This window comes from Notothenia rossii (assembly GCF_949606895.1).
Source record: "Notothenia rossii genome assembly, chromosome: 11".
NCBI lineage: Eukaryota > Metazoa > Chordata > Actinopteri > Perciformes > Nototheniidae > Notothenia > Notothenia rossii.
Window position 1 is genome coordinate 51,867,339 of NC_136910.1, and position 12,207 is coordinate 51,879,545.

Consider the following 12,207-nt stretch of genomic DNA (forward strand, 5'->3'; position numbering starts at 1 on the left):
ATCAAAAACAGAGCCCAACTCTTATTGTCATATTATTTGTTTTAACTGCGTTTTCTAAGTATCTGGCTTCCTATTGTCTTTATTGGCGTGATGGGTTAAGCTTTGTAAATGTTATTCCATTTTAATCTGGCACATTACTTTGGTAATCAGTTTTATTGCCGACCGAGTCTACTTTACTGTGTCTGATTTTGCCATCCAGCAAGCCAAATTCCCCACATGGTACCATAACGACTAAATTGAAATAAGATTGCCATTCTTTTTTTTGCCTTAAAAAGGCCCCACTTTCATGTAAAATGTGATTCCTCAGCTAGCGCAAATGACTGAGGCATTAGTCATCATTCAGCCTTCGGGATCACAACAACATCCATAAAGGCAACATTTTGGTATGAAATATGTACATTTTAATGGGAAAATGCAATCAGTGGTTTGCATAGTATTATCTTTAGGGCTTAGCATAAGTGAATGTTAACGACACCTTAGCTTCAATTCATGCCTTGATAATGTTGACCTCTCAGGGACCAAACTAGTTGTGTTGTAGGATCCGAGACCCAAGCGTTTTGATGCACTTAGGGCAAAACCCTGCCATTTAGTATCACTTGAATAAAGTACTCGTTGAACACAATCATGTATTCATCCAATCCACAAGCCAATCTTTTTTGACAACAATGCTTGGAAGCAGAAACAGAACTTTGGCGGGGAAATGATTGCGTCTCCGACACTTTCGCTTGTGCTGGAATCTCCAAGCTGCTTAAAAAGTAATGAAGCTTGAGTGCATTGTCTTGTTGTGCCTCTGGTAAATCAAAGTCCTTAATCATTCATTTGAAATAAATCGGTTCCCTTGTTTGTTTCTCCCAAGCAGCATCATCGACAACATTCACATGTTGACAGAATGTACAACCCTACGCCTACAAATCTACTTTAAAGTATCCGTCTAATCCCCTCGACATGTCATTATAATTTATACTCCTTCTCCCCCGTTCCCAAAGACACACAATCAAAACCATTAACATAAAGGAGTGGTGAATAGTAAAGTACAGTTAAAGAAGTAATGGTGTTGGAGGCTTTTGGTGTCAGCCTCGTTGTGGTTTTCTGTGATTTCATTACTATGGAGAGAACCATGACAACGAAACGCACTCAAACTGTTACTGCCTTCTCACACACAGCTTCCTAATGGTAAATGATGTAACAAAGTTAGATAATTAAAAAAGAATAACACAATTAATGTCAGTTCAATTAGATAAATATAAATACTTTATTTCATGTTATTTTATAATCGTTAAATATGGCATGATTTAATAGAGTTTGTTTTACATGTTAAACCGATATGCGTATGTGTTTCTTGTTTCTTGTGCCTAGGAACTAATGTTTGTTCATGTGCTGGTACTGCGTGTTTTGTTGTTACACTGGACAACTCAATGTGGGTTGAGGTCTTTCTTTGAAGCTCTGCTGCAGTCTGTGACAAAGTTTAATGTGACAAAGTTATACAGAAAAAAGGAACTGTAAGATTAATCTCATTTCACGACAAGCGGCCAACGAGGTATTTATTTTCTGTTTTCATTTTCACTCATATGTGTAGCACAATATGCTAATATATTTGGCTATGTATACGTGTCATTTGGTGTTGTAGTTCTCACGGCGTAACGGAAAAGGGGAAGCTACAGGATGAAAACTCAAAGACATTAAACGCCCGTTTTAAAGAACCGACCTGTGTCGTGAAGAGAGCTACACTAATCGTGCTTACAATTTCCTGATCGGCAGATAGGCCTTCACAACTCAGTGATGCAATGTGAAGGGCATGAACTGTAATACACCGCCTGAGATTGATGTCTCTAGTTAGGGGAGGAAATATGATTTTCCTAAAAAGGCACTCAAACTCAAGATGAGTGTGTTCATAAAACACTTGATTCAAGGAGATGTAAGGGCGGCAGTAGCTCAGTCTGTAGGGACTTGGCTTAGGAACTTGTCGGTTCAAGTCCTGATTGTACCAAAAACAGAGTGTGGACTTGTAGCTGGAGAGGTGCCAGTTCCCCTCCTGAGCACTGCCAAGGTGCCCTTAAGCAAGCAAGTCACCAAACCCCCAACTCACAGAACTGCCCTCAGGATTAATAAAAACATTGTCTTTCTTTGTCTTTGTGACAAATACTCTACTTAGAGATTCAATGGAGGTGCATGAACCAATATACTCATATCACTCGCAAGACAACACTCATGTAGCATCATGCCGTCTGCATGTGTTTATATCACTTATCCATAATAATTATAATACATTGTTTCAAAAATGTTAAAGAAAATAACAAACGTATTAAACTTTAAAGATTTACAAAAAAATGAAGATATTAATTACAGTTCCTCTTTTTGGTTCTTTCTTTCTCTATGGCATATAAATTCACATTTATAAACCAATACTTTCTTTTTCCTCTGTTGGTCATGGTGGCCTCGAGGCGAGCAGATAATCTGCAGCTTCCTTTCAGGTATGAAACACACAAATGTACAGTTCACACAAGGAAAAATGTAAACGTCAAAACACAACCCTGTATTATGGCCCTTAAACCTAAGGCTTTATCGCGTATCTTTCATTCATTTGAAATGTCATAAACCCAACTTTCAAATCAGTTTCTGCCCGTCTGCATATCCATAAGTATAGAAACAGAAACTTGCACATGTAAAAAGAAAGAAAAATACAGCGCCTCAGTTTAAAGCCAGTAATGCCTGTTATGAATTGGCTGTTGGTTGTCACCTCTGGTGTTGCTATTTTGTGCAGAAAGCAGGCAGTGATCCCCAGGGGTCCTTTGTTCTCTAGGATGTAAGTGCTGTCTAAACATTAGGCGTGGCACCAGCTTTTTTTTAGAGACAAAACAAAAGCAAGACCTTTTGGCATTTGGTTGTGAAAAAACACAGAATACAATCACAAACAAAACTGTAGGATAGATACACACACACACACATCACATCACATTTGAGATGACGTATAATGTAACGCATCTAAACAAAGCTCAAAAATACAGTTTCACACGACAGCACTTCTGATTTTGTCCGAGATAATCTAACAGGGGACAGAGGAACTCCAGATAGGCTGGAGGGGATGGTGGGCACAGCTTAACACAGCGGATTTCTTGGATGAGAAAGACTGCTTCCTGCCAAAATAGCGATGTATTTCAAGCTAAGGGACACCACAGGAAGCGTTTCATGTTTGGATCGCTCATTTTTGTAATCCACTCGTGTGCAAAACCATCAGAAGCTACCTCTGTGACTCACGAAACAATGAACTAGTCGGTGTTGGCACAAATGCAAACTGAAGCATAACTTAACTGAGTGCATGTATTAAAAAGTCCTTCTTAGAAAGATTAATATGATTACCTCCATCAGTCATTTCATCTTGTCCTTGCATGGCTAATTTGAAGTTTGGTAACAGTTCTGAGGTTACAAATCTGGTTCAGCTATAAACCACTACTTTTATAAAAGCAACGGAACAAATATGTAATTCCCAAAGTTGAGTTGACAGGTTTGGAATTATTGTTTTAGTATTAAGAATAGTTACTTAAATGTACTCTCGCCGTCACTTTTTGTATCTATATAATAATAAAAAAGTTACTCACAATGCTTTAAATAGACAAAAAGTATCCAGCAATGATGACCAAGTTAAAACTAAATATAATAGTAGGACAATAAGAATTGTCTTTTGTACAAAAGGGTGCAAATAAAGTGATTTTGTTGCACAAATGTAAACTATGTTTGAATCTCTTGCACCTTGGCCTTGGGAAAGCTTCACATCCTGCCTGTCAGCCGAATTAAGGTTAATACTGCAAGGAGACGTATTGTGCGAAAAGAAATGTAAGATGCTGTTTAATTGCTTATATATTTACGATCCACGTCACGTTTTCAGTTTTGGCGGCAGTTCTTCCTGTTTGTCTAGAAGTCTTCTCAGCAGGGCTCTATAAATAGATAACTACGGCAGATATGTAATATTTAATGCAGCCAAACCGTGTATTACTACGGAGCCCTGGAGGGTTCATAGAGAGAAAAATAAATAAAACGTGGCCACGTTTTACTAAAGCGTGCGCACGAGTTACTAAAGCGTGCGCACGAGTTACTAAAGCGTGCGCACGAGTTACTAAAGCGTGCGCACGATTTAATAACTAAAGCGTGCGCACGATTTAATAAAGCGTGCGCACGAGTTAATAAAGCTTGGCCTTGTTTTATTTATATTGAGGGATTCCTGTCCGTGACTCACAGTATCTGCTGCCCACAGCTGTTTTATAGAAGGAAAACCTCCTTCACTTTATGAAATCTCTGCGGCACCAGTGGCCTGTGCTACGAAGCAGGATTCGCTATTTACACTATTCATTCATGAAGTATGACACTGCGCTGTCAGCACGCGTCTCCATGTTTGTGAATGGTCAAATGTTGCTAACCCCGTCCCTTTCACGTGAACGCGCTCTCAGCCGGTCAGAGAAACCCTGGTTGAATTACTGAGTTGATAACCAGCTTCGCAGGACCGCTTATCGACATTGCGTTTGTTAGGGCTAGTTAAGCCGGGTAAATCGAACATATCCAGGGTCTGTTGAACTGGCTCCATAGTACAGGGCTCTGGAGGCAGTAACGTGTAACTCAGCAGAATCTGAGAAGAGCAGCACCAGCTGCAAAGAGCTGTGCCTTTTACTGTTTACTTCACTGTGTTTCCCTTCATTAGAACCGCTTAATAGAGATCGAGGCTGCTACGTTTAACCACACACACATCGAACTACCAGAGTATTCCGCCTCGTTTTATGAAGGAGATGTCCTGTCACCGGGGCGCATGGTGTGTGTGTGTGTGTGTGTGTGTGTGTGTGTGTGTGTGTGTGTGTGTGTGTGTGTGTGTGTGTGTGTGTGTGTGTGTGTGTGTGTGTGTGTGTACGCTCAGCTCCGCTCTGTGTGCGTGCTCGGTGTGTTTGTGTGTGTCCGACACCACCGGCATTTGTTTTCAAATGACCACGAACAGTAATTTACACAAATCTGGTTCTCCATAGTTATATGTGTATTCCCAAGTGAAAGAAATTCGTTTAATCTTAATCTCGATGTGATAGTCCTGCCGGAGTACACCGGAACGAACGATACTATCATAAACAAATGCCGCCCCCCACCCAAACGCCCCTCACACAAACACACACACACACGTGTGCGCGCACACACACAAAACAAGGCCACGCTTTATTAAATCGTGCGCACGCTTTAGTTATTAAATCGTGCGCACGCTTTAGTAACTCGTGCGCACGCTTTAGTAACTCGTGGCCACGTTTTACTAAAGCGTGCGCACGAGTTACTAAAGCGTGCGCACGAGTTACTAAAGCGTGCGCACGAGTTACTAAAGCGTGGCCACGAGTTACTAAAGCGTGCGCACGAGTTACTAAAGCGTGCGCACGATTTAATAACTAAAGCGTGCGCACGAGTTACTAAAGCGTGCGCACGATTTAATAACTAAAGCGTGCGCACGATTTAATAAAGCGTGGCCTCGTTTTGTGTGTGTGCGCGCACACGTGTGTGTGTGTGTTTGTGTGAGGGGCGTTTGGGTGGGGGGCGGCATTTGTTTATGACAGTATCGTTCGTTCCGGTGTACTCCGGCAGGACTATCACATCGAGATTAAGATTAAACAAATTTCTTTCACTTGGGAATACACATATAACTATGGAGAACCAGATTTGTGTAAATTACTGTTCGTGGTCATTTGAAAACAAATGCCGGTGGTGTCGGACACACACAAACACACCGAGCACGCACACAGAGCGGAGCTGAGCGTGCACACACACACACACACACACACACACACACACACACACACACACACACACACACACACACACACACACACACACACACACACACACACACACACACACACACACACACACACACACACACACACACACACACACACACACACACACACACACACACACACACACACACACACACACACACACACACACACACACACACACACACACACACACACACACTGCGCCCCGGTGACAGGACATCTCCTTCATAAAACGAGGCGGAATACTCTGGTAGTTCGATGTGTGTAGAGGTGTGTGTGGTTAAACGTAGCAGCCTCGATCTCTATTAAGCGGTTCTAATGAAGGGAAACACAGTGAAGTAAACAGTAAAAGGCACAGCTCTTTGCAGCTGGTGCTGCTCTTCTCAGATTCTGCTGAGTTACACGTTACTGCCTCCAGAGCCCTGTACTACGGAGCCAGTTCAACAGACCCTGGATATGTTCGATTTACCCGGCTTAACTAGCCCTAACAAACGCAATGTCGATAAGCGGTCCTGCGAAGCTGGTTATCAACTCAGTAAATCAACCAGGGTTTCTCTGACCGGCTGAGAGCGCGTTCACGTAAAAGGGACGGGGTTAGCAACATTTGACCATTCACAAACATGGAGACGCGTGCTGACAGCGCAGTGTCATACTTCATGAATGAATAGTGTAAATAGCGAATCCTGCTTCGTAGCACAGGCCACTGGTGCCGCAGAGATTTCATAAAGTGAAGGAGGTTTTCCTTCTATAAAACAGCTGTGGGCAGCAGATACTGTGAGTCACGGACAGGAATCCCTCAATATAAATAAAACAAGGCCAAGCTTTATTAACTCGTGCGCACGCTTTATTAAATCGTGCGCACGCTTTAGTTATTAAATCGTGCGCACGCTTTAGTAACTCGTGCGCACGCTTTAGTAACTCGTGCGCACGCTTTAGTAACTCGTGCGCACGCTTTAGTAAAACGTGGCCACGTTTTATTTATTTTTCTCTCTATGAACCCTCCAGGGCTCCGTATATTACAATGCCGTTATATGATGACTTTCAAAGAGAAAAGCAAGCACACTCGGAATAAAGTATTATTTTATTTTTAAAAAACGTTTTCAGATTTCACATCACATAAACACCAAATCCCAGAATGCTTTGCGGCTAAACCATCCAAATCATCGAGCTGAGGATCTTGCCTACTTCAGATTCCGGTTTCGTTTATCACCGATGTATTTTATTATACACACATTCCTTCACATTTACATTTGAATTTGCATTAAAGTATTTTTGTTAGGCCTTCTAACATGTTTTTAAATATAACTAAGGTTGTATTTGAAGAGTTTGTAAATTAACATGAACCGAAGCTGTTGCCTGGCAACTCAATCGCACAACGTCACGTCCGTTAATTCCACATCCACACGCATGGATTAAAGTAGATTTAATACATTAATGTAGCCTTTGTTTCTGCTAAAAGAGGTGTCGACCAGCTGGGGCAACAAGAAAATCGGCGTAATCGAGTGTGACCATTAAAAAATAAATCATTACGTCGGGGTAGCATTTGCTTGGCATTTCCGGTTATTTCTCCACTGGTTAACATGGGTTAACAATACCGTGTAACTGTCACGTTTGAAGGGACGAAATCGTGACATCTTCACGTCTCCCAGCATGGTAAATCGTCACATGTTCACGTCTTGCCGTGATATCGGGTTGTGTTTATCATGTAAATATGACATGAATAACCCGATTTCTCTGTGCTCATGTAAACACCATGATGTCAGTGTGTTTTACTGGAGCCTCAGTTCGATAAGAGATTATTTTCTGAGTTCTTTACTGTAACTTAGGTACTCTCTCAAAATGGTAATGTGCATTATGTTTTAATTATACTTCTTATCATTCAGAAGATTTTTGTGTGTGTTTATGTTTTACTAAGTGCTTATAGGCAATTTCCATCCGAGTATTCAGTTAACTATTTATTTTCTGTGCACATTACATAGACTAGCTAATATTCTACCTACTGCTTGGGGCTTTGAGTCTTCAAAATGTCCAATGTCACAGACTGGGACTTACTTTAGAGTCAGTTGTATTTTCAATGTGAAAGAGTATACTGCTCAATAAATAATGATCACTTCACCACCTCTCTTGACATCTAGGCGCTTGAGAGTGAGTCAGAGGCAGAACACAGGGACAGTGGAGAGAGGTCCATTGCTGAGGTGAGTGATGAAAGGGAAATGACAGTTTAGAGTAAATTGTGATTGAGAATTTTAAGGAAATCAGTGGGGATATTGAACAGGAAACATTTCAGTCAAGGGGCATCATATGACCAATATAGACAGAAGAGCAACATTTATTTGAACATTTAAGTCAATGATACCACTCCTAGGTGAACTTAACATCTGTATGGAGTCAGATCAGTTTCAATATTAATAAATGCTCACAGAAGGATTCACAAATGTATTTTGCGATTTATATATAAATGACTCTCCACAACAATATCTCTCAATGCACTCACACACAAATATTTATTGTTGTATATAAATGTACAAAAAATGGGCATTTAAACTGCTTTTTATTCATTCAAAGACGGCTCTGAATTAATAATCAAATATGTTTCCTTTCTTTACTACTGGATGAAATTACAAAATGTACCCATCATTTTCCTCATGCTAGTATAGCCACATAAAAGTATCAAACCACCTGTTAAAATGCACCAGAATACAGGAAATCTATTTATTTTTTCGTGGTGGGGGACCCCCACTCCCCCATATTCATGTACATGTCCAGGCCTGTTTGAAGTTTGCTAGAGAGCATTTAGATGATCCAGAAAAGGATTGGGAGAATGTCATATGGTCAGATGAAACCAAAATAGAACTTTTTGGTAAAAACTCAACTAGACATGTTTGGAGGAGAAAGAATGCTGAGTTGCATCCAAAGAACACCATACCTACTGTGAAACATGGGGGTGGAAACATCATGCTTTGGGGCTGTTTTTCTGCAAAGGGACCAGGACGACTGATCCGTGCAAAGGAAAGAATGAATGGGGCCATGTATCGTGAGATTTTGAGTGACAACCTCCTTCCATCAGCAAGGGCATTGAAGATGAAACGTGGCTGGGTCTTTCAGCATGACAATGACCCCAAACACACCGCCCGGGCAACGAAGGAGTGGCTTCGTAAGAAGCATTTCAAGGTCCTGGAGTGGCCTAGCCAGTCTCCAGATCTCAACCCTATAGAAAATCTTTGGAGTGAGTTGAAAGTCCGTGTTGCCCAGCGACAGCACCAAAACATCACTGCTCTAGAGGAGATCTGCATGGAGGAATGGGCCAAAATACCAGCAACAGGGTGTGAGAACCTTGTGAAGACTTACAGAAAACGTTTGACCTCTGTCATTGCCAACAAAGGGTATATAAAAAAGTATTGAGATGAACTTTTGTTATTGACCAAATACTTATTTTCCACCATCATTTGCAAATAAATTCTTTAAAAAATGTGATTTTCTGGATTTTTTTTTTCTCATTTTGTTACTCATAGTTGAGGTATACCTAGGATGAAAATTACGGGCCTCTTAAGTGGGAGAACTTGCACAATTGGTGGCTGACTTAATACTTTTTTGCCCCACTGTATGTATATATATATATATAGCACCAAATTGGTGCATTATATATTGAACATTGAACATGTGCTCTTTTATTAAATAAATTAAACGCTTCCAATTTAAGTTGTGAGTCTAGTGTTTATGACCCTAAGAAACACTGATGCACTTATAAATAACAATAATCCACAGCTCCTCTCTCTGCTTCAGAGGATTTAAAAAATATATATTCTCAAAATAAACATGTCTTACAAACTGCAGACAGTGACGTTCGGCCTAGACAGTGTGCATGTACATTTGGAGTTAGAATATATTTTTCCCATCTTTGTCGATTTTCTGATGTTTAAATGAAGCAAGGGAGAGACTGATGCTGGATTGTATACATTTATATTTTAGTTAAGAATTATTTATAGAACATTTTAATTTGGTGGGTTTACCTGCGAGCCTAGATTAAAGAAAGAGAGAGATTTTGTTTGCTTTGATTTCGGAAAAGGCACAAAAAACCCTGCAAAGCAGCTTTTGTGAAATACCCAATGACAAGAGAGAGAAAAACATACTTCCATCATGTTTTTATTCCTTTATGTAATGGATAGAGCCCTGGTGTGAAGTGGTGACCTAACCAGAGTGCTTTTATTTCCATTTGTACATTGGCACACTGGAAATGGCTGCAAGTAGCTGCAGTACAGAGTTAGCACTGTGTTGCTAGGTATTGGTGCAGTCAATAAGAGTTAATTAAAAGGGGCCCTATTATGCTCATTTTCAGGTTCATTGTTGTGTCTCTACCGTTTCATGTTTCCATACTTTAATGTTCGAAAAAAGCTCTTTATTTTTCTCAGACTGCCTGTGCTGCAGCACCTCTTTTCACCCTCTGTCTGAAACCAGAGTCCAGTCTACTCTGATTGGTTAGCTGGTTAGCTCTTTTGTGATTGGTCAACCGCTTAGAGATTTTCCAGCCTAGCAAATCAAGTTGAAAGTGTTGGAGGGGTTGCCAATAAAAGCACTTGTGTTACATAATGATGTCACTATGTTATGGAAGAAAACAAAAAGAGTCCAATGGAGGCGTTAGGGGGTTTGGGAGAAAAACTCCGTCTGGAGGAAACTTTGGGATTTTTCAGACCATTTACTGTATGTGCACAAAAACCTGTATAAAAGCATTCTAGACCCTCTTAAAATAAGGCATTACAAAACCACTATTTGGTATTTTGGTCACATTTCGGATTTAATAATAGAACTGACGTTTCTGAACCATGACTCTGCTGTAAATTTAAAAAAAGAGCCACCTAATATTTGGAGCAAATGAGCAGCAGTAATGGGAAAATGTATGATGGAAGAAACCTTTTTAATGGGTTCAAATTGGCATTAAAAGGAATTGAGGACAGGGATGTCGGTAAAGCATTCTACACTATGCTAGAAATTCCTACAAGTGATACTGTATCTATGTCGGGAGCTGATTTATACTGTATGCAAAGCCATTCCTTTAGCTCATTAAATCCCTGCTGCCATCTGAAGGCAGCAGGACACATATGTTGATAAATCTGCAGCCTCCAATTTCAGAAGTGTACAGCGCCATTAGGGGCTGCCGTCCACTGTGTTTACTGCCATTAAATCATGGGAACACGACATCAGGATGCTACTAACGAACCAAACACACCACTACACACAGAGTGGTCAGTAATAACGTAAGCTACAGTGCAGCTAAGGGGCATTTTATGTTCTTGTTCTTGTAGTTCAACACAAACCAGATGCTGTTTTGTCACATGCATCATACTATGTGAACATTTGTGAGGTGCAATTGTGAATGTATAAAGATAACTGGATACAGAGTTGGAGGCGGGGCCCTTTACATTCCAAGAAACAAAATGACTAACAAAAATACACCACGTATTTTTTTTAGATCTATGGAAATGTTCCATATGCATTGATCCCATAGAACAGTGATTCTCAAATGGGGGTAAGTAGGCGGACCCCTAGGGGTAAGTTGGGGTCAGTGTTTCCGCCAGACCAGGGCTGAGAGGGCGTCCACCCCGAGAGCGGGTGGAGTGCGACGTCACGTCGTGTCACGCGACTTGAATTTTGAATTGAGCCGTCCCTTAAAGTGGACCTATCATGCTATATTTCAATAATATAGTGTAGGACCATACCTATATAAGGCATATTTATACTTTTTATTTTTCAAAATACCAAACAGATCATGCATTTTAGCCATTCCTCATTTCGCCCAATTTAACATTGTCTTTGCATGGGCTGATTCTGTGAGAACAGCACCATCTACAGGCCTGGCATATGTACTACAGCGTCTCCAGCGCTTTCAAATGGCAATGTCCGTGGCTGTCTCCTCCTGATTGGTGGAGTTGGCCCAATAGCCGTAGCGCCACTTCTGTGACGTCATATAAGTGTTCAAATCTGGATCAGTCTGTAACAGATCCGTTGCAGCCCCTTTTTAAGAGATTTGGGTATGGAGGAAAATAGAGAGGGATGTGTTTTCTGACACTTGGTGAGTTCCCTGGAACACCAGGGACAAATATTAATGTATAAAAGACGAGTGACATTTTATATTTTCAAAATGGCAAAAAAATAAAAAATGAAAAAGCAAGTCAGTTTCAACATTTTCTGAGTGAATTCAAATATGTATTTTTCATTTTTGCATGTGCCCACTGAAAAAGGTAACACTATAAGGCATTTTTATGCATTTCATTGTATACACCCCTTGAAAATGTCATTCGGCAAAACAAGGCTATTTTCCATTTATTAAAATCAATGACAAAGACACAGTCACAGATAGTGAAAAATGTAATTATTGATCTATAAGGAATCTATATCCAGGTATAACATTTTCACA

General features: G+C 40.5%; 1 protein-coding gene across 2 annotated transcripts in view; it reads right to left on the bottom strand.

Annotated features, from left to right (window-relative positions):
* lrrtm4l1 (leucine rich repeat transmembrane neuronal 4 like 1) overlaps positions 1-12,207 on the bottom strand; it is a 159,776-nt gene that overhangs the window by 130,411 nt on the left and 17,158 nt on the right. The gene's annotated exons all lie outside the window — the stretch shown is intronic.